The sequence below is a fragment of the Hemitrygon akajei genome, chromosome 5 (assembly GCF_048418815.1).
Source record: "Hemitrygon akajei chromosome 5, sHemAka1.3, whole genome shotgun sequence".
NCBI classification, from domain to species: Eukaryota; Metazoa; Chordata; class Chondrichthyes; order Myliobatiformes; family Dasyatidae; genus Hemitrygon; species Hemitrygon akajei.
In genome coordinates, this window is record NC_133128.1 from 156,627,320 (window position 1) to 156,651,379 (window position 24,060).

Here is a 24,060-nt window from a genome sequence, read left to right on the forward strand (position 1 = left end):
AGGTTGTTTACAAACTTGCCAACCACTAAAAAGATGTCTTTGGCTACTCCTTCAATCTTCTCCTTCATATACTGTAGACAGTACTCTCACATGGTCTGAAGTGACTTGGGTGTCTATTCTTCAATGCACTGACAGCGGGCCGATGAGCACCATCAATGCAGACTTCACACTCTATGACCCAACCCAAGTCCAGTCGCTGGGCTCAAGGTGCCTTGTGCAGACCAAGCACCTTATGTGCACAGATGGTGTCTCTGCCAAACAACAGGAGAACCTCAGCAGAAGAGTCAAGTGAGCGAATTTTGTCAGCTATGTCCATAAGGTGTGAATGAGCACTTGCAACTTCAGGAGTTGGGATTTTATTCTTGTTGTTTGGAATATGGATACACTCAATGAGGGCTGGAAAATGAAAGCAGACCTTCCCTCCTATTGGTTCCATGACAAAATCATGGGCTCTTCTTCTGGCAACTACTGATGTTTCAGGACATATCTTTAAAATGTATGAGGAAGTAGCTACATATGATGGTTGCTCGGCTGGCTCCCAGCTGTCCTCTGCTGTGGTTGTGCTAGAACCAATAGTAGCCCGAAGTGCTGGGCCTGAATTTATAGCTGTATTTGGGTCTAATTTTTCCTGGAGTCCACTGTTGCTTGCTGCACTGTTGGTCCATCTGTGTTCTGCAATATATTGTTACAGTTTCTCCTGTTCCCCTTGATACCCTCCCCAGGTTTTCCACCATTGTCTAGATGATTGCCTTGTCCAGATTTGGGCTCAGGGCTTCTCTGGCTGGCTTCAGTTCCTCACTCAAACTACTATCCAATGATGACTTATCACAATGACCTGGTGCAGCAAGTGAGGGCTCTGTGGTAGCTTCTGCTGAAAAGTGAGCCACTGAAGTATTTGGTGCCTGCTCAGCCCTTGTGGTGAACACCCATGTGTTTCCAAGTTGGCTGAGCTTGGGCACTTCTCATGTTCTACCTTTAATGAGGTTCATCTTTCTTTGGGTTCGTATCTGAAGCAGAGGATGCAAGTTCAGGAGGACTGGGTAGAAATTTGGCCTGAAGTTTGACAGGAAGCTGATTCCTATCTTTGTCTGCTGATTTTATTTCATCTTCTGTTCAGCAACCATGTATTGGAGGGCTTACATCAATGGTCAGATCTTTTGTCACCTTCATAGAGAGACAAGTGCCACTGTCTAAGTCAGCTGCAGCTTCATACACCTTTGCCTCTGCCAAGGTTGCCTCAGCCTCACCTTCTTCCTTGAGCACACTCAATGTAGCCTGTATCTGAGCTTTCTCCATTTGCATTTCATCCACGCTTAGCGTACGCCGCTCTCGTTCTGGCCACCTCAGCTCTGGCACGGGCTCATGCTGTAGCAATACTAACTGTGGTTTCACTTGAGTGTCGCAAAGATGCAATCATTGCGCCGCATTCTGATCTGACTCTCAGGGCTCAGCGATCGATGTCGCTCAGGTCAGAAGTTGATACTGCAATGTCCAACATTCAAATGTTGTTTCCAATCCATGGGCAATGCCTTTGAAGACAAGCTACCTATTCACTCGACTGCCCACGCAGTGAGTATGTACAGAGCTACACAGAGAGTTAAGTAACTTCTCAAAAATCACTTGTACTGGAAACTTTCTTCAGTGATTTTAATGAGAATTTACTAGTGAAACTACAGAAAGTTAAGTAAAATATGTATTAACTTCAAAGCAGAATCATCACATGCCTGAATCACACTGGACCCTTTCCAGCTTGCATATCTCTTAAATCAATCCACTGATGATGCAACAGACTCTGCCCTCCACTCTGTCCTGTCCCACCAAGAAAATGGGGTTTCATATGCTAGACTGCCACTTGTAGACTTCAGTTCAGCATTCAATACCATCATACCTCAGAAAATGGTGGGGAAAATGTCCTCGCTGGGTCTCAACACCTCCTTCTGCAATTGGATACTGGACTTAAAAGGAATGCCACAGTTAGTCCATGTGGGCAGTTGCATCTCTAGTCCCATTAAGCTGAACACTGGCAACTCCCAAGGCTGTGTGCTCATTCCACAGCTGTTCACACTGCTGACGCATGACTGTGTCACCGGATCGAATTCAAACCGTGTCAGCAGGTTTGTGGATGGCCCAACAGTGGTTGGCCTTATCAAGAATGATAACGAGACAGAGCATAGAGAGGAAGTGGAGCGGCTGGTGGACTGGTCTGAGAAGAACAATCCAAGCCTGATTGTGGAGAAGACAAAAGGAATCATAGTGGACTTCAGGAAGGTGCAGACATACCATCCCCCTCTGCGAGTACACGGCCCCTCCACAGAGAGAGAGTTAAGTACACCAAGTTCCTGGGAGCTCACATCATAGGTTTCTTCACCTGGTCCGCTTCCGAAGAAGATTGAAGCAAGCAAGGCTCCTATTCCCCATTTTAATTGCGTTTTAAAGGAGCACCATTGAGAGCATCCTGACAAGCTTCATCTTCATTTGGTATGGGAGCAGCTGAGCATTGGACTGGAAGTCGCTACAAAGGACAGTGAGAGCAGCTGAGAAGATAATAGGGGTCTCCCTACCATCCATCGGGGACATCTATTAGGAGTGTTGTGTACGCAGGACCCTTAGTATTATTAAGGAACCACACGTCCTCTTTGACTTTCTACATCAGGAGATTACAATGCAAACAAAAAGAGCAGTCAAGATGAGAAACAGTTTCTTACCCCAAGCCATTAGGCTTCTAAACTTCCTGCCGCTTTGTATTCAAAGTGTCACTGGTTAATCTGTTCCGTAATTTCCAATATTGAAAATTAATGCACTTCAGTTTGTTACTTCTGTGTGATTCATCTGTAAATTTTATCCGTACCTTCATAAGTTATCGCGTGTTGTGTGCTACGTGTACTACTGTGCTTTACACCCTGGTTTGAAGAAACGTTGTCTTGTTTCTATATACATTATATGGTTATGTATGTTATATTTATGGATGCAGTTAAATAACAATAACCTTGACTTGAATATCCTTACTCGGGAAAGCCAAAACATTGGGACCAGAGGTGATGGTTGGCTGTTTCACTCCCTCTTTTGTGGTGTTCATTCCTCTCTCTGCGGCCCTGAGACTGTGAACTGCTCCAGTGGCTGTCCTCTCTGTGAGTTTCACAGCCCTTTCCCTCACTAATGTGATTAACTGAGACCAAGGCTTCAGCCTACTCTGACTGCTCCGGGAAGCACATTGAACAACTCGGTCTGTTTCAAGAAATTCTGTTGTTTGCTCCTATTATTTGGGGGGGCGGGGGGGGGGTGGTGGTGTGTGTGTGTGTGTGTGTGTGTGGTGTGTGTGTATGTGTGTGGTGTGTGTGTGTGTGTGTGTGTGTGGTGTGTGTGTGTGTGTGTGTGTGTGTGTGTGGTGTGTGTGTGTGTGTGTGTGTGAGTGAGTGTGTGTGTGTGTGTGGTGTGTGTGTGTGTGTGGTGTGGTGTGTGTGTGTGTGTGTGTGTGTGTGGTGTGTGTGTGTGTGTGTGTGTGTGTGTGGTGTGTGTGTGTGTGTGTGTGTGTGTGTGTGAGTGAGTGTGTGTGTGTGTGTGGTGTGTGTGTGTGTGTGTGTGTGTGTGTGTCGTGTGTGTGTGTGTGTGTGTGTGTGTGTGTGTGTGTGTGTGTTGTGTGTGCGTGCGCGCGCGCGCTTTCACCCCCTCTTTATCAGTGTAGAGGTAGAGGTTATGGTCTTATTTTTGGAAATTGGGTTCTTTGGGTTTCTTACTTTGTGGCTGCCTGTAAGGAAGACACATCTCAAACTGTGTAATTTATACATTCTGTGATATGTACTTTGAATCTTAAACCTGCTATTTATTATACGATTGGTGATAACCAAGGTAATACACACGCACAATATTACATAATTATGCCACGTAGACCATAGTGTACTTGTGGCACAATCATAGCTTAATAGCAATAAATGATAAACATAATATATCATTCAAAATATACAGTATCTACTAAATGTTTACGGATGTTAAGAAAGGTTAAGACTCACAGATATTACTTTTTCAAGGGCAAATAAAAAGGGGATGGAGCTGGATGTCTTTCTATACCGTGTGTTGAAAGTCAAAATCTGAATTAATCCATGCAAGAAATAGTATAAAAAGCAACTTCAAAAGGTTTCAAAGGTATATTTAATGTCAGAGAAATGTATGCAATATACATCCTGAAATGCTTTTTCTTCGCAACCATCCATGAAAACAGAGGAGAGCCCTCAAAGAATGAATAACAGTTAAATGTTAGAACCCCAAAGTCCCCCCCAGTTCCCCTCCCTCCCGCATGTAAGCAGCAGCAAGCACCAATCTCCCCCCACCAGCAAAAAAAGCATTGGCACCCACCACTGAGCACTCAAGTGTGCAGCAAAGCAGCAGCAAAGACACAGACTTGCAGTACCCCGAAGACTACTCGTTCACCCAGTATTCAACATACCACAGGCTCTCTCTCTCTCTCGCTAATAAGGGAGAAAGAGGTGTCTCCATTTCACAGCGAGAGGGGAGACATAACAAACAACTTGCTGGTTTACGATGCTAAAAGTCCGCGCACGGTGCCCAAAGATCTCAGGTATCTGGGCACACAGCCATACACCTTCCATCTCCCAGGACACAGTGATCTCCTTCTGGGACATAGTCCTTCAATCCGCCTGTCTCCAGAGCCACGAAATCTGGGACTTCCGAAGGCGAGCAGAGCTCTTAGGCCGTGCCCTTGGCATATCGAATAACGGCCAGTCGTGAAACCCCGTCAGCGGGTCCCATTCCCACAAAGAACCAAAGTCAGCGTGTAACTCCAGGTCAGGGTCTTCAAAAGAACCCTGAAAGGGAAAAATAGAGATATTAAAAATAGAAATAGAGCTGTTTCCGAAGATGCAAGGAAGGGAGTCACCGTTAGGTGCTATTGTCTCCTCCTAAGCTCCTCCTCCTTTACATCCAGGATGTTATGTTCATATAAAATGAACTGTGCCAGAACAAAAATGATCTTATGTTATTTATTATTTTACTTTATTTTAGTATTGTTAAACATAGATTTGCATTTTAATATTTTGTTTATTTTAATAGAAAATTCTACTGCTTTAATTCTTTGAAAACAGCGTAAGATTCTGGCTCCATCGGCTGTGTAAGTCGAGGGAAGACGATATTCGGCCCCGCCAAACATGGGAGATTGAAGCACGAGCCCCCCCAAATCCCCGTTTGTGTGGATGCTGCGTGATTTGTTCCCCTGTTACAAATAAGTACCTTAAAATAACAGACAGTACACCACATACAATGAAAAGGTTTAACTTTATAATTCTTAATTTGACTAAAGGGTTAGTAACGCAAAACAAAAGAAAAGAAAATGGGCCCAGTTTAATGAAACAGTCTGGTGTGTACAAGATGAAGGTCACGGTTTCCCCTTTGCCGATGCTCTTTCGATCTCCCCGGGCTTCGTCGACTCACAGCCCCACTCCGGGTTGACTCCTACGACCTCTCATCTCTGGTGTCTTCTCCTTCTTCGATAACAAAGCCCCAAGCCCAACCTTAGTGTCTCTCACTGGAGAATCCTCCCCTAAATCTAGCCGTCCTAATTGGATGGGATAAAATTCTCCTCTCTCTGTGATCTTCGACAGTAACCCAAACAAGCAATGTACATAGAACCGAACAGCATAGCAGAGAAAAAAAAATGAACCACCTGAGCCAGGGCCGTACAACAATTTTAAATATCTTTAAATGCCCCTGCACACAAGCCTTGGAAACTTTGCTGGGAGGTGAAGCTCCATCGCCAACCTCGGCTTCTGTCAGCAGATTTTAGTCAGGCACGAGGAGAGACTTGGTCACTGGTGAGGCCTCACCTCACTCTTGACCCTGGGATCTGCAGAACTAAGACTATCAAAGCTATGTGCCATTATGCAGTTAACGTGGGCATGGGTAGAGTGTTGTCAATAACATTTCAGCCTGTAATTTTTTTCCCTAATTTAGCATTTGTGGTGTTTGTTCAGAGCTGATGTTTAACAATAAATTGATCCAGAATGTTAAGCGGAGTGTACCTTCAGTTTAATAATAATTGCTGCCTCAAACTTACAGTTATTCCACTGCTGTGTATTTGCTAGCTTCTTTTGTCTAAAAATTAAAGAACAAATATTAGCTTTGTACATGCAGTGAAATGCATCATTTGTGTCAAATCAGATCAGTGGGGATTGTGCTGGACACCCTACAAGTGTCACCATACTTTGGCACCAACGTAGCACGCCCACAGCTCACTAATGCTAATCTATATGCTTTTGGAATTTGGAAGGAAATCTAGCTAGTCACAGGGAGAACCTACAAACTCCTTACAGCTGCAGGAATTCAACCCAATTACTTATCAATGGCTGGCTCTATATAGTGATAGCACTAACTGTCACACTGTCATGCCATCTATATTTAATAACCTCAGTGGTCACAGCTTAAGTTGCACATTTGTTAATCACATGCTGTGGAGGGTAATATTTCTGAAGATTCAATTAGTATGGTACACTGGCTGTTCTCCTCTTTGATGGTTCGAGGGCATCCAGTTTCCCTTTCTGTAATCTTTTATTTCTGACAACCTTTATACTTCTTCCCAGAAAATGAAATCATACCAATACGCTTTGGTCTTTTGTTAAATTTGTATAAACTATCTTCACCTTTGTAAAAATCTTGTTTTTCTATTCCACTTCAATTCCAGCTCAGTGCAATATAACTTTCTTCTAGGTTTTCACAATCATTTTGCATTCGCTGTTTAACTCGTGCACTCCACTGATGAAAGGCTCTGCCATGCAGATGCTCACAGTACGGCTGCTCTTTGATCTATCTAACCAATTGCTTCAGAGTGGGTGACTGAATCATTCCCCCACTTACGCCAGGCCAGTCATTTACTTTGACCTTTCTCATCTTTACTGTGAGAAACTTGCCTTCATAAGTACGCCGAGCAATGGATAGGTGTCCACACAAAGAAGCTTTGCTGAATCAATTCCGAATCTTTATCAATAACTTTTGAATGATAGTGATCACTAACAGTAAACCTGCCACTGTTTCTTTGAACACAGTCCTCATTTAAATCCTCACACTGCAACAAAGTAATGAAGAAGGAATGATCAATAAACCTGTTGAAAACACTACCATATCCTAATCCCTTAATTGGGGTCTAATGCATTCAAGGAAGGAAGGGGTTGATTAGTGATCAAGCATGGTAATACATTCTGAGGCACCTGAATGTCACTCAGGCATGGAGCAGATAAATCTCATTGTCATGTTATATTATGAAATTTGAGCTTTGGCTGATGCTCCAGTCAAAATGACCTTTGATCATTAATCACACAGATTTCTTTAGCTACAGCTTCCTGTAGACTAGATGCAAGTTCACTAACAGCTCAGCTAAAGAGGCAGGAGAACTAATTGCTTTTTGTCTGCTATCATGGCTGATGGGTAAGAAGCTGAAACCCAATTTAGCCAGTAATTGCTTTGCTTGTAAGGAGTAGCATCAAAGCTGTGAGGCGTTATGCTGTTATCTCAAGAAGGGGGAGAGGACTTGGGGGGAGGGGGAAGGCAGGAAGCGGGAGTTGGGTGGCAGTGGGAGGCAAGCTCCTGTCTAATTTGTTTGCTAATATGTCTTATAATACGATGCTCCAACTATTTCCTGCTGCTCTTACAATTAGCCAAAAAAAGAGATTTATTCCATTGTATGCATTCATTGGTTTATTGAGCTCAGTATGAAAGCCCAGGTACATCAGGTCTGTATAACATTGTACAGTAGATTTAACATACCAATGCACACAATATTAATGAAGCTTCAGAATTTTCTGCCTTATCCCTTGAACATTGGTTGAATGGGTAGATTATTGTTTAATCAAGACAATTTAGTGTGTTGTGCATAAGGTGGTCTTTATATTCTGTAACTTATTTATTTACAAAGGACTCTTTTGCATTGATATATGTTTGAAGGCAAAGGATATTATATGTAAAACATATTTTAAAACAACTTTGGCAATTTTATTCCGTGGTATCATTGAAGATCTTTGTTGTTCCTCTGAAGTTTATATATATCCTCGATTGTTGGAAGAAGCAGCAAGCATCATACTTGACAGAACAGCTGTACTGCATGCATCTATGACTAAATCCTGAGCTGAAATATCACAACCACAGCATCTATGGAATCACATCTAAAATATGAATTAATTTAAAATCTCTGCGGTATCAATCAAATGTTCCTGTCACATGCGAGCATTCTGGTTAATAGCTGGATTATGTCGACATTGGTTAAGTCAATAGTAGTGACAGTACAATTTTAAAGGCTGCCTGTTATCCCATTGCTACTGGTAGGATGGAGAGTCAGCAGTATTAAGGTATTAACCTAAACGTGCCTAATTGGTTACCTTGACAGCAGCTTGGAGCAACGTTGTCAAAACTGGAGGCAAAAGTCCCTTGTACATTTTTATAACATAGGATGTAATCCAGTTTCATTTTTAACTGATAGCTATAACTATGATATTTTTACATTGGTGCTGGCTCCGATACTTCATAATGAGCATTTTGTGAAACATTTCATGATGAACTTTAACTTTCAAGTTGGTATTATTTTGCAAAGAAAGTTATTGATGCTGGACTGCTTTTAGTTTTTAAAGTAAACTCTACGTTAACAAGATGCAGTTGTACATTTTGTTTTGCTCTTCAAATGTTTTGACAGCTGTTAACTGGTGAATAATGTTGTGCAAATGCACATTCTACCTTTACTGGTTCAGAGCCACTTTTTTGGATTAAATGTGCAGTATTTATATTGTCGCTGTGTTAAATTCTCACTGTACTCTGCAATGCTTCAGAGAGCTAGCCTTTCTCAGTATCTGTTATTATGTTGGCTGTATGACAAAGAACTGGGTCACTAGACATCACACAGAACCTGTAACTATGAACACTGCATCTATGATAAATAGCATAAGATCTAAACTGCCGCGCAGCTTTTCACCAAGAAGTGTTCACACTATTATTTCTTTACTCGAAAACAGGGGCTAAATCCTCCCTATGTACAACTTTAAATTATGTATTTTTTTTCAATCAGGTCATATATTTGAGCCGAACAAATTCTGTATTACTTGTACAGATTAGGTAATGTTGAACAGTCTCCATGAGTTATTTTTGGGGCTAGGCCAATTACAGAAACATAAGTATTAAACCAGTTGCTTATAAAGTAGCTAGAACGTTTTATATGTGTTGCATTTGTTGGTAAGGTTGTCATTCTCCCTGCTCCAGTGTCCTGGGTTTACTTCTGCTCTCCACTGCTCTGTGTGTATGTCTGCATGCACATTCTTGCTGTGACCCTGCTTCCTCTCCCACAGCTTTGGTTTCAACCCACAAGGGCATGCTGATTTGGAGGTTAATTTGTTACAGTAAATTATCCACAGCACAGGTGGATGGTAGAATAATCAGATGGGGTATTAATGATGGAGGATAGCATATAAGGAAATAGTGGGGGAAAGTGATGGGATTGCTCTGAGCTCCATTGAATCAGAGTTGAACAGCGTTCTTCAATGTCATAATATGAAAAAGAAAATGACTTTATTTACACTTCCATGGCTAATATTGCAAGCACTATTAAATAAAAGGCAAGAAACAGAAAAAGAATAAATGTTTTAAGGTTTAAAACAAAAAGGAGTTAGGAAAGACTGAATAGGTTAGGCTATTTTCTCAGTAGAACTGGAGGCTTTGAGGTAACCTGACTCTAAATTTGATAAGGTAATCAACAGTCTGTGGTAATTCAAACTGATTAGATGGTATTTACTAAATCCAATGAAAAATAAAATAGATTCAAAAAACCTTGAACTCACTTGTACATGAAGTAATTGTGTTGCGGGAAATAGCGTAGACGCATTTAACAGGAAATTAGGTAGGATTGAGAAAAGAACAGAAGGATATGTCAAAAGTCTGGGAGGAAATAATGTGGGAGTATGCTTGCTTGGAATATAGATGCAGGCCAAACAGTATTGCAATTTTGATGTAAATGAAGGGTTTGTAAATGTCAGTTCCCACTACTTGTGAATTGCTTTACTTGTCCTGTTGGATAAACCAGTGATCTAAATGCAGTTATGATATTTACTTGTGTAAAAGGGCAGCACAAAATTACATACTCATTCTAATGTGTTATTTTATTCTCATCTTACATGCATAGAAAATCACGAATAAATGTAAGAACTAATTCTATTTATTGGATGCTAAGGGCACTGTTGGTAAAACTGCCTGGATTAGACATAATCTTTTTCTTTTCTGCAAACAGGTTGATATAAATGAGTTAAAGTAGGAACAATTCTTCATATGAATGTATAAATTCATTTACTATATGTCTCAAACAGCTAAATTTAAACAGGGAATGTGAATATATTTGCTTTACTAAATGTTTAAAGATTTTGGAAGGGGAAATCAATGTCTGATCTTAGAAGAATAAATGTTGGGTTAGAGAATTGCTTTGGAAACAGCAATATTATGCAATAAGTTCTGCCATTTAGCATTTGTGGTCATTATGATCAAATGTATTCATTTCAAAATCAAGCCTCAATACTGGAAGCTGACTAGAATAGATGATGTCACCATGAAGATAAAATGAGCAGACGTTCAGCCAATTCTCAAATTATAGACTCGGATTTACAGCATCTGCAGATTTTCTCTTGATTGTAATTGGTTCACTGGTTGAGTTGTGCATGTAAGGGAATTGCTCCCTCACAACCTTGCAAGAAATTGACATGAGGCGCACATGCTATTTTAGTGCAGATGCAGTATTCCCTTTGAAAGATGCATGAGACATTAACCCAAGCCATTAATGACCCTAAGGCACACTTTGAAAAGCAGTATGCATTCTGACTAAACTTTACCGTTCAATCAAAATATCAGAGAAAACAAATTCTGATCATTTATCATATAACTGTAGAGAGCTGATCATTGAATTCAGGAAGCGGGGCAGTGCACACACTCCTACTTACATTAACAGTCCTGAGGTTAAGAGGGTTGAGACCTTCAAGTCCAAGGAGTGAACATCACTAATAGCCTGTCTTGGTCCCACCATGGAGGCACCATGGCTAAGAAAGAGCACCATTGCCTCTGCTTCCTCAGGATGGTAAAGAAATTTGTCATTTTCCTTCTGACTCTCTCCAATGTTTATACATGCATCATAGAACGTATCCTATCTGGATGCGCCATTAGAATTGGAAATTATTGTCACATGTACCAAGATGCAGTGATAAACTTGATAGATCAAATCATTATATAGTGCTTTGAGGAAGAACAATGTAAAACAAGAAGAGAATACAGAGTAAAGTGTAACAGCTACAGGGGAAGTGCGGTGTGAGTAAACAATAAGTTGCAAAGTCACAGTGAGGTGGATTGTGAACTCCAGAGTCCATCTTTTTACACTAAGAGCCAATCAATAGTTTTATAACAGCGGGGTTGAAATTGTCCCTAGGCTTGTTGGTATGTACTTTCTGGAAGAGGAAAGAAGAGCAAATGGCCAGGGAGCGTAGGGTCTTTGATGAAGTTGGCTGGGTCTACACAGACTCAGTCCACACTTCTCCTTACCTCCAGTAGCTGGAGTATAGGAGAATATCTGTGGCTTTTAGTCAATCATCCATCCACAAAACGTTGTGCAGGAAGTTTTCTTGGAAAATCACTATGCCAGCTATCCATTGCTGCTTCATCAGTGATCTCCGTTTCATCATTAGGCCAGAGGTGGGCATGCTTACTTATTGCTGAGTGACGTTGAATTACATTCACAACTCCTCAGTAAGTGTAGCAGGAGGGATAACATTCACATATGGGTTGAAAGTAGCAAGTATCATTTGTGTCACAAAGGTACCAGGCAATGATCAGCTCCCCTAAGGTGAAGTCTCATCACCTAACTGATGTCCAATAGCATTATTATTGCTGAGCTTCCTTCCAAAAATGTCCTTGAAATCCGAGCAACACACACAAAATGCTGGAGGAACACAGCAGGCCAGGCAGCATCTAGGAAAATAGCACAGTTGACGTTTCGGGCTGAGAGGTCGACAGTACTATTTTCCTAGATGCCACTTGACCATTGGCCAGAACCTTATCTGTACTACTCCCATAAATACTGTGGCAAATAAGAGACTGGGGGTAAGGACAACCTGATTCCCTTCCATCAGCTGCAATGTGCAAATCAGGAATATGATGGAATATTTTCCACCTGCTAGATGAATATAGAGCCAACAAAGCTCAACACCATCAAGGAAAAATGCAGCTGGATTGATTAGCCCTCTGATCAGCCATCCTAAACATTCTTTCTGTATTGTGTGCAACATTTACAACTATGTTTACTCACTCATGCTGTTTAAAAGTCTAAAATTGCAACCGCTAGTTCCAAGGAGAACAAGAGTGTAGGCATATGGAAATGCCACCATCTGTACTGTATTGACTCAGAAATATCTTGTCATTCCCTCATTGTCACTGTTAGAGCAATTTTTGGGTTTAGCACATTTACATTTAGCAAATGAGTCTTTGGGTCTGAGTATAAATTGTGGATTTAGTTTGGACTGCAGCTCTGAACAATGGGTTCCTAAAAGCTGTAAATCCCAGACCAGACAATGCTGATTAAAATTCCTTTGGATGTCTGTGGTGTGGCTGCAAATTGGGAGGCGTGAAGTTTGTGTGTAGTTTCAAAGAAAGCATTATAGATACATTGTAAATATGGAATTGTCCTTTGATGTTTAACACATAAATCATTGAGCCTCATGTTGGACAAGCCAGACATTCCGACCAAAAGCATCTCTACATGATGTCTGCTCTATCTTGTTTTGTCAAACAAAGAAGCTGCTTCATAACCACCAGTACTTTACTCTAGTGACTTCATCTCCACAAAGAACGTCTAAATTCTGGCATTCCCTTCTCAATGACACTGCAGGAGCACCTTCTCCAGAAGGACTGGAATTGAGCTGGGATGTAACTCACCACATCTTTTGAGGAGTAATTAAGGTTAAACAATACAAATTTGTCTTGCTGGCAATGGCTGATTCCAAAAAATGGAGCAGAAAAGTACATGTGAGTAGGGGAAGTAACTAGGAGGGAAAATGTATCCAGTGGTAGATAGAGCAGTGCCTCAGAGGCTGTGGATTTGAGGTATCAGCTTCTACACACAGAAACAGGCTCTTCAGCCTACCATACCCATGCTGACCATGTATTCATCAGTACCTGCAATTGGTCTGTAGCCTTCGATGGCCTGGCGATACAAGTGCTCGTTCAGATGCTTCTTTAATTCTTCGAGTGTCTGTGCCTCCACCTCAGCCTCACAGCGTGTATTCCAGATTCCAGCCATACTGAGAAAGCTCCCCATTTCTCAGCCTCCTTCCTCTTGTTTTAAACACCACTATCATGAGGGAAAAAAATATTCTTTCCCTCACTGTCCACACATTTCACAGTTTTATGTACTTCAGTCAGATTACCCCTCAATCTCCTCCACGCCCATCCTATCTAATCTCTTGATGTAACTGAAATGCTCCAATCCAGGCAACACGCTAGCCACTCTCCTGTACACCATCTCCAGTTCAATCACATCATTCCAGTGTTGTTGCTGTGCTAAGAAGGAAAGAATGAGTTCTGAGTTTCATATCTGCTTGCCTTTCCATAAACCACATTCAAAAGTGGGCATTACAAAGTTCAGGATAAAATTAGGATCAGTATCAAAGCCTTCTGAAGTTGAGCAGTCTACCAACATGACATTTTTCCATCACGCTTAAAGCCCAACTATTCTATAATATGTAAAAATGGCTATTAAATGTTGCTCCTTCAAGATGAGGGGAATGAAACAAAATCAGAAGATAAGAATTAGCGACCAGAAGTTATCAAACTTAAGTTGGCACACTGCATAAGTGAATGAACGGAATTAGCAGGAGCCATAGGCGTAACTGCTGCATTGTGTTCTGAAACGGAGAACAACCATGTCAATCTTAGTAATGAGTTTTGTGCTACATTGCTTTTCATTTCTTTTCATCTTTCTTCTCTGCAAACATGGTGCATGACAGAAGTGAGTTCTTCCCTCTCACATTCCAGTCCTGGTAGTCTCTAATCCATATTACAAAACATCTCTAATTTCAATACTAATTGATATTAATGCAAATGTATGAAAGGGACACTCCCTGGGGAAACACTTAGCTCATATCAATTACCTGTATCTGACAATAATCACCCTGCTCTAATGAGGCCTGTACAGTTACAAAGTAAATGGAGGCAGAATTTTATCCTCTGTTGAATGTGCTAAACATGCAACATAATAATGCATGCCCGACAATGGGCCCAAACTTTAGAACACATTAATGCATCATACATTTAATTTGTGCCACAGAGGACAGATATCATGTCAAAATAGCCCAAGCCTCACTTTTTAAAATGTCTCAACCATCACAGTAATTACTTCCAGAATCAAGTCAAATGGTAATGCACATGGCTTGTTCCATTAACATTTGCAATTCCTCTATTTCAGAATTCATTTAATTCCAATGCAATGTTTTAACTCTGATTCTTTATTTCTATTATTATGAACTGCCTGTCCGGCAGTAATTGGAATGTCAGGATTCTTCAGTCGAAGGTAGGAATAGTTGAAACACCTTTGGTAATGTGAGTTTGCTTCACCATGGTCTGAGAACCACCTTTGTCTGAGATTTATAGGCACTATCTTCTCAGAACAGTTTCCCACAGGAAGGCAATCGAAAACAAAAGGGCGTAGGTGAGGGGGAAAGATTTAAAAGGGACACACAGAGGGTGATGCTTAACAAGAATAAGATGCCCGAAGAAGTGGTTGAGGCAGACACAATACAATAATGACATTTAAAAGTTACTTGGACAGCTACATGGAGAGAAAAGCTTTAGAGGGATTTTTGCCAAATTCAGGCAACTGGAATTAGCATAGATAGGAGCAGCACACACAAGAGTTATAACATTGAAGATGCAGATTTCCAGCATCTGTAGATTTTTCTCGTGTTAGCGTGGATAGGCATCTTTGTTACTGTGGCTGAGTTACACAAGAAGGAGCACATTCTGGTCTGAAAGTATTCAAATAGAAAGGCCTGTGGGGAGGGGAAGAAGTGTGTTGTGGTCGTATCTCAATCTGAAGTTTCATGCGGTGGAGTGCTTCTCTTTCTCTCCATGTCTCAATTTCAGAATTGCATCGTAGCCTCCAGCTATTGACATCCAATCATTTCTCTTCCGAATCAGATTGTAACCTTACCTGCCTTGCCTTGCCTCATATCAGATGAGTTTCTCTCAAACAGTCCAATATTTTGCTGATATACTCTTTCTTTCTCTTTCTCTCTCTCTATCTATCTCTCTCTCTTTCTGTCTCTCTCTATCTATCTCTCTCTCTCTTTCTCTCTCTCTGTCTCTATCTATCTCTCTCTCTTTCTGTCTCTCTCTATCTATCTCTTTCTCTATCTCTCTCTCTCTTCTCTCTCTATCTCTCTCACTATCTATCTCTCTCTTTCTCTCTCTCTCTCTCTCTCTCTCTCTTTCTCTCTATCTCCATCTATCTATCTCTACCTCTACCCAGGTAAGCTGAGGCTTAGCTGTCTTTGCCTTGGGTCTGGATCAGTGGAATGGACAGGACAGGTGGAACACAAATATTCCTGTGATTCCTCATGGAATATAAAGTGATGTAATACAGAAACGGTGGTAATTTGGCACAAAAGTACCTGTACCAACTCTTTAAAAGACAATCCAAATAAACCCATTTCTCATAGTTATGTAAATATTTCTTCACTGACTTTTGAAGGTGAATATTGCATCTATATTTGCATGCAGTTCCACTGATTTCTGAACACAAGAGATCTTAGGATTTTTTTTAAAAGCCTCTGCTTATCTTGCCGCTAGTTCCTTAGCTGACTTGCTTAAGTTGGCATCCTCTGTCTGGGAACTTGTTTAATGAAACTTACTTCACTCGATTGCAAAATGAAGATGTCCTTCAATCTTGACAAACCCTGGCTAAATATTTTAAGGACAGGAAAGAATCATATAGATCGTTTCACCCCCTTTTATTTTTAAATAGGATGGGTAATTGCTTGACAAATCTGCAAAGGATTTCACTCAGCCAACAGGCTCTGCAAAACTGTGTCAGGCTTAATTGTCAGGTTACAGCCTAATCAATGGGTTTTGTGATTTGTTACTGGCTGACAATATGCCTAATCAATGTGTTTGTGCCAAGAAAACTTGCAGGAAGTCAAATGTTTTCCTGAACGTCGGATTGAGTTCCAGTATACTGCAAAAAAGATGGGCTATACATCTGAATTAATTTACTGACCAAGGTTGATTGTTCATAGACTGCAGGGGACATTTGTTTGATGATTGTGAGAATAATGAAAGGTGCACAAATACCCATTAATTAAAATTTATTATCTTTATTTGGCTAAAACTGCTATTGGATCACTGTATACCATGCAGCTCAATCTTGTGCAGAGTATTCTACTACATTTTACCTAATGGAAAGCCCATTCATAATTGGCTTTAAATGTGTTTGTTTACATTTGTCAGAAAATCCTTTCTTTATTGATCATTGGAGTGAGATCAGATGAAATACTGCAAAGAAACAAGAGATACTGTTGCCCCTCTCACACAAAGAGTGTGGGGAGAGAATGACAAACAACCAGTGGTGGATCAAATCCTGCTTGCTAATCAATTCAGCTGAAACAGAAATTAAAAAAAAACACTACTAGCAACAGCATAAAGAACATTTAAACTCCAAAGATAATTAGCAAGTACGCAATCATTTCAGAAGCAGAGAGTAAGGATGCATGCTAGATTAGAATAATGTGTCAGACACATGTTAACAGTTTACATGCTGGAAACATTTCCTTCCTAACTTTCTGACCTGGAAAGCTGACTTGCTGAAAATTCGTGCCCTGTACTTTTCCATCTCCTGATTAATCTATCTTTACATTAATAAATTAATTTGCATTCAAGATTCAAAGATGGTTTCTAGCTCCTCTTGAAGAAATGCAACATTCTCCTTGACTCTTGGAATTTCTAGCCCATGCCTGCTGAAGGTAGAGAAGGTACCTAGTATTAGGTGCAGACAGAGGCCCAGCATAAACAGTGGAAGGAATAGCGCACCTCACAAACTATGCACCCGTCCACCTGCCAGGCACGTCCTGTCCCAGATGTGGAAGTCTGTGGTTCGCAGGATACTTCACCCCATCACCTCAGAACCTTCAGAATGAAAACTAATCCCATGTTCTGGAATCCAAACAAGGAAGACTGAGGGACTACAACACAGATAGACAGTGAATAGCACACTTACCTTCACTGACCAAGCCAAGGTGTTGGGATATCATGTTGGAGTTGTACAGAACATACTTTTGACCACACTTAGTATTGTGTGCCATTCTAGTCAGCACACTATGGGAAAGAGATGAGGAAATGAGAGAAGGTGCACAAAAAATTCACAAGGATATTGTCTCAATTGGAGCTCTTCAATTATAAGGTGAGATTGGGCAGGTTGGGTCTATTTCCCAGGAGTGAAGGAGACCGAGAGGAGATATAATAGAGGTATATAAAATTTTGAAAAGCAGAGTTAGGATAGTCAGAACCTGTAACTCAAGTCTGATAAGGGGTGACTAAAACTAAAGGCCATAAGGTTATCATGTGCTGGAAAATGTTTAAGGGGAATCTGAGCAATGTTCTCTCTAATTTATAATGACCAGTGTGCACAAAATTCTTCTGCTGTGCATTTTTTTGCCCAGTGACAACAACATGTGCACACTAAATAAATTCTTCAATAAAAACAATATAAGTAAGCCGGTTCTAATATCTGCAGACAAATCATTGCAAACTCCACATTGTCAACACTGTCCGCATTAGAAACTGGAAAAGGAAATCTGATAGTGTATGATCATGAACTATACATAACATTCCAACAAGGTAGAGGGTGACAACCTTTTGTGCGCAGTTTAAATTCCTTTGTGCGGTAGTAGCAAACGATGTGTGCACGTGCACACCTTAAAGGGAGCAATGAACCTGAGGGGTAAATTTTTCACAGAAAGAATGATACCTATATTTCTCACATACAGTGAAATGCATTGTTTGCATCAAATCAAATGAGGGGGGATTGTGTCGGGCAGCTCACATATGTCATCACAATTCTGGCAGCAGCATAGCATGCCTACATCTCGCAGATCCTAACCTGTATGTCTTTGGAATGTGATACGGAACGGGAGACCTCGAGGAAACCCACATTGTTACAGGGAGAACATACTTACAGACGGTGGCAGGAATTGAACCCCAATCTGTGGTGCACTAACTGCTATGTCACCATGCCATCATCTAGAACGTGGTGATGACGATAGGAACATTTAAAAGGCGTCTGGATAGCTACTGGAAAGAGCAGGGTATTGAATATGGAATTAAAGCAAGTAAGTGGGATTAGTATAGATAGGCACGACTATCAGCATAGGCAACGTGGGTCAAACAATCTGTTTTTTATGCTGTGCATCGCCTTGACTCTCCTGTAGAAAAAAACAACAGGGTATTAAAACAGAATGGGTCTCAATCATTCCCTGCAATTTTACTTTCAGTTTTCAGTCGCTGGTGACAGACCAGGTCTTAGTGGAGTGTAAAAGGCAGGATTTAGAATTTATGAGAGGATTCACCCTAAACCTGAGCAATAATGATAGTACTGGAAATACAGCCAAGCATAGCTTGTTGGCTTTCTGTAATATTTCAGGCTGGTAAACTGTAGGCTCCTCACTAACTCACCTTTACAAATGATACATGGGCATTATTTATAACAATTCAAGCTAGTAGAATATGGAGTGAAGGATTGGAGCGATGAAGAGATAACATTGTTAGGAAATATTTAGGAAGGTCTAGCCTGAATATAGTGGATGACTCAGTATTTCAGCACTGTTTATTTGTAAATATGCAACCAACATGTTTAATTCCAGGGAAGAATTACACATCCACATTTTCAATGGATTATAGTAGATTCCAAACACATTTGTAGGAATCCAGGCTGGCTCTGTTGTTGTTTATCATCCATGTTAATGGTTTAAATGACAATGTGGTGAATTGGATCATCAAATTTTGGATGACACCAAGATTGGGAGGGTGTGCATAGTGGACAGCGGGGAAGGTTATCACAGCTTGCAGTGGGGTTTGAACAAGTTGCAAAAATAACAGATGGAATTTGATAGAGACAAATGTGAGGTGCTGCACTTTGGCAGAACAAACTACTGTAGGACATGCACAGTGCCTTATAGGGCACTGAGATGTGGGGTGGACGAAAGGGATTTGGGAATATAAATCCACAACTTCTTGAAAGTGCCACCACAAATAGACAGGGTCATAAAGAGAGCTTTTGGCACATTGGCATTCATAAATCAGAGCATTAAGTACAGCAGTTGAGATGTTATGTTGAAGCTGTATAAGACAGGGGTTTCCACCTGTTGTCCACAGACCCATGGCATAAAAAAGATTGGAAACCAAATGTGGAGTATTGGGTGCATTCTAGTCACCTGACTACATGAAAGATAGCAATAATATTGAAAGAGTGCAGAGAAAATTACAAGACTTGTAGGGAAAGGTTGAATAGGTTAGGACTTTATTGCTTGGAGATTAAGAGAATGAGGGGAGATATACAACATTTTGAGGAATAGAGATAGGATAATTACATGCAGGCTTTTCCCCCAGAGTTGGATGAGACTAGAGCTAGAGGTCATAGATTTAGGATGAATAGTAAAATATTTTAAGGGGCAATCTGATTGGGAACTTTGTCGCTTAGAAGGTGGTGTGAGTGTGGAACAATTGCAAAATTTAAGAGAAGTTTGGATAGGGTACATGGATGAGAGGGGTATGGAGGGTTATGGTCCAGGTGTGGGTTGATGGGACTAGGCAGTAAAACAGGTTGGCATGGTCTAGAAGGGCCAAGGAGCCTGTTTCTGTGCTGTATTGCTCTATGATAATGATTACAACACAACCTACCATTCTTCAAACACATGCAGTATGATATTCTTTCATGAACTAGCATTCATCTCAAAACATTAGAATATTAAGGATATCATGGATCAACAAAATCTTTTCACTTTTCAAAGCTATTTTTAAGAGTTGTCCTCTGAAAAATAATCAGTTTTGAAACCTGCATATGAATGTCAGAGAATTTAAATAAAGAATATAACCGTAGCCTATTTTTTCATAACACACATATACTTAAAACAACTCCAAGTTCCTAACTTCATCCCCCTCCTCCACCTTCCTCCTCACCTGCTTTTACCTATCACCTGCCAGCTTGCGCTCGCTCTCCTCCCTCCCACCTTCTTATTCTGGTTTTGCCCCCCTCCTTTACAGTCCTGATGAAGGGTCTCAGCGGGAAACGTTGACTGTTTATGGGTGCTGCCTGATTTGCTGAGTTCCTGCAGCATTTTGTGTGTGTTGCATCACCACTGATTGTTCGCTCTGTCTATCTGCAACAAATTACTTTCAAGTTTCCTAGATGCAAAACCTACCAGTTTTCCCTAAATACCATGGCTAATTAGTGAAATTTACAGGATCTTCCAAGATAAATATGGATAATTATAATTCATTGTATATCTTTGATCTACCACAGAGTCCCCAAGCTTTATGGAAATGCATCCAACAGTTCACTCCTCCCACAGTTTACAGAGTCCTGATGCAGGGTCTCCACAGATGCGGTTTAAGCCATTGAGCTCTTCCAGCAGTTTTTTTTTGCTCCAGAATTACGCATATGTAGTCTCTGGTGTCTCCGTTTATAAAGGGCTTCTGTGTTCTCTCAAAGTATTTAATGAATTCTCCCAAGTTCTCTCTGCAGTGCAAAACACACAAAATGCTGGAGGAGAGCTCAACAGGTCAGGCAGCCTCCATGGAAATTAATAGATGGTCAATGTTTCAGGCCGAGACTCTTCTCCTGGACTGAGAAGGAAGGGGGAAGACACCAGAATAAATAGGTGTGGGGAGGGGAAAGAGGATAGCTGGAAGGTGATGGTTAAAGCCAGGTGGGTGGGAAAGGTCAAGGGCTGGAGAAGAAAGAATCTGACAGGAGAGGAGAGTGGACCACAGAAGAAAGGGAAGGAGCAGTTAACAAATCTTTAACAAATCTATTAGAGTTTTTTGAGGAGGTTACAAGGAAAGTGGATGAAGGGAAGGCAGTGGATGTTGTCTACATGGACTTCAGTAAGGCCTTTGACAAGGTCCCGCATGGGAGGTTAGTAAGGAAGATTCAGTCGCTAGGTATACATGGTGAGGTAGTAAATTGGATTAGACATTGGCTCAATGGGAGAAGTTAGAGAGTGGTAGTGGAGGATTGCTTCTCTGAGTGGAGGCCTGTGACTAGTGGTCTGCCACAGGGATCAGTGCTGGGTCCATTGTTATTTGTCATCTATATCAATGATCTGGATGATAATGTGGTAAATTGGATCAGCAAATTTGCTGATGATACAAAGATCGGAGGTGTAGTGGACGGTGAGGAAGGTTTTCAAAGCTTGCAGAGGGATCTGGACCAGCTGGAAAAATGGGATGAAAAATGGCAGATGGAGTTTAATACAGACAAGTGTGAGGCATTGCACTTTGGGAGGAAAAACCAAGGTCGAACATACAACATAAATGGTAGGGCACTGAGGAGTGCAGTAGAACAGAGGGATCTAGGAATACAGATACAAAATTCCCTAAAAGTGGTGTCACAGGTGGATAGGGTAGTAAAGAGAGCTTTGGTACATTGGCCTTTATAAATCAAAGTATTGAGTATAAATAACAAACACAAAATGCTGGTGGAACGCAGCAGGCCAAGCAGCATCTATAGGAAGAAGCAATGTCGACGTTTCGGGCTGAGACCTTTCATCAGGACTAACTGAAAGAAAAGATAGTAAGAGATATGAAAGTAGGAGGGGGAGGGGGAAATGCAAAATGATAGGAGAAGACCTGAGGGGGTGGGTGAAGCTAAGAACTGGAAAGGTGATTGGCAAAAGGGATACAGACCTGGAGAAGGGAAAGGATCATGGATTGGGAGGCCTAGAGAGAAAGAAAGGGGGAGGGGAGCACCATAGGGAGATGGAGAACAGGCAGAGTGATGGGCAGGGAGAGAAAAAAATAGGGGGGAAGGGGGAAAATAAATAAATCATGGATGGGGTAAGAAGGGGAGGAGGGCATTAACGGAAGTTAGAGAAGTTAATGTTCATGCCATCAGGTTGAAGGCTACCAGGTTGGAGTGTGGCTTCATCTTGACAGTGGAGGAGGCCGTGGATAGACATATCAGAATGGGAATGGGACGTGGAATTAAAATGTGTGGCCACTGGGAGATCCTGCTTTCTCTGGCGGACAGAGCGTAGGTGAAGCCACACTCAGGTTGGAGGAACAACACCTTAAATACTGTCTGGGTAGCCTCCAACCTGATGGCATGAACATTGACTTTTCTAACTTCCGTTAATGCCCAAAATTCTCGGCCCGAAACATCAACAGTGCTTCTTCCTATAGATGCTGCCTGGCCTGCTGTGTTCCACCAGCATTTTGTGTGTGTTGCTTGAATTTCCGGCATCTGCAGATTTCCTTGTGTTTGCCTATTGAGTATAAGAGTTGGAATGTTATGGTGAGGTTGTATAAGGCATTGGTGAGGCCGAATTTGGAGTATTGTCTGCAGTTTTGGTCACCAAATTACAGGAAGGACATTAATAAGGTTGAAAGAGTGCAGAGAAGCTTTACAAGGATGTTGCCGGGACTTGCAAAACTGAGTTACCAAGAAAGGTTGAATAGGTTAGGACTTTATTCCCTGGAGCGTAGAGAAATGAGGGGAGACTTGATAGAGGTATATAAAATTATGATGGGTATAGATAGAGTGAATGCAAGCAGGCTTTTTCCACTGAGGCTAGGGGAGAAAAAAACAGAAGAAATGGATTAAGCATGAAGGGGGAAAAATTTAAAGGGAACATTGGGGGGGGGGGCTTCTTCACTCAAAGAGTGGTGGGAATGTGGAATGAAGTGGTAAATGTGGGCTCACTTTTAACATTTAAGAAAAACTTGGACAGGTACATGGATGAGAGCTGTATGGAGGGATATGGCCCAGGTGCAGGTCAGTGGGACTAGGCAGAAAAATGGTTCGGCACAGCCAAGAAGGGCCAAAAGGCCTGTTTCTGTGCTGTAATGTTCTATGGTTCTATGGTTCTAGGAGGGGACCCAGGGGAGGAGAGAAGAAGTAAAAATTGAGTGTGGGGAATAGTAGAAGGGGGGGGGGGGGTGCAGGAGATGGGGATTTGTTTACCAGAAGGCAAAAATTGATGTTCATGCCATCAGGTTGGAGGGTGCTCAGATGGCATATAAGATATTGCTCTTCCACCCTGAGAGTGGCCTCATCTTGGCACGAGGAGGGCATGGACCGACATGTTGGAATGGGAATTAAGATGTTTGGCCACTGGGAAGTCCCACTTGTTGCAGATGGCGTGGAGGCGCTCAACGGGTCCCCAATTAGTGGGTCTCACCAACGTAGGGTCTCACTCTGTGCATGTTCTACCTATGACCTCAGACTCCACCACTTACTTAAGCAGTTCTTGACTGGCTGCTGTAGATTTCCCCTAATGTAGGTGGGTTGCAGGAAAATCAGGATAGTTGATTATGAGAGAGCTGGGATTGTTGAGATTGCCTTGAGGGCTGGCATAGAATAATATGATGAATGGCCTCTAATGTCATAAGAAAAAAATAATAAATGTAACTAATTTCATTAGCTTTTTAATTTTTTTTAGTTTGCTGCAGATCCCCTTTGAAATTGTTGAGGAACTGCATTTGAATTTGAACATAACCATGGAGGGTTTAGTTCTGGAAAATTGCAGACATGTCCAGCAACATCCTGCCAACTCTCTTGTTTAATTGCAAGACTCTAAGCCACATGCACAAAATCCCCCTCAGGTGAGGCAGCTTGTTAATTGCTCAATTACAGTGTGGATTTGGAGTTTAACTATGGCCCCATGGGCTTGCTGGAACTCACCAGCGAAAGCAGGTGAGAGATCGCTGCATTTATAAGGGCTGAAGATGTGACAGGGAACTGTTCCGGTATACAGCCTGCATATTCAGCTATTTTTTTAA

At 41.5% G+C, this 24,060-nt stretch overlaps 1 pseudogene; it reads left to right on the top strand.

Annotated features, from left to right (window-relative positions):
* Window positions 1-1,908: 1,908 nt before the first annotated feature.
* LOC140727257 (elongation factor 2-like) overlaps window positions 1,909-24,060 on the top strand; it is a 75,300-nt pseudogene continuing 53,148 nt past the window's right edge.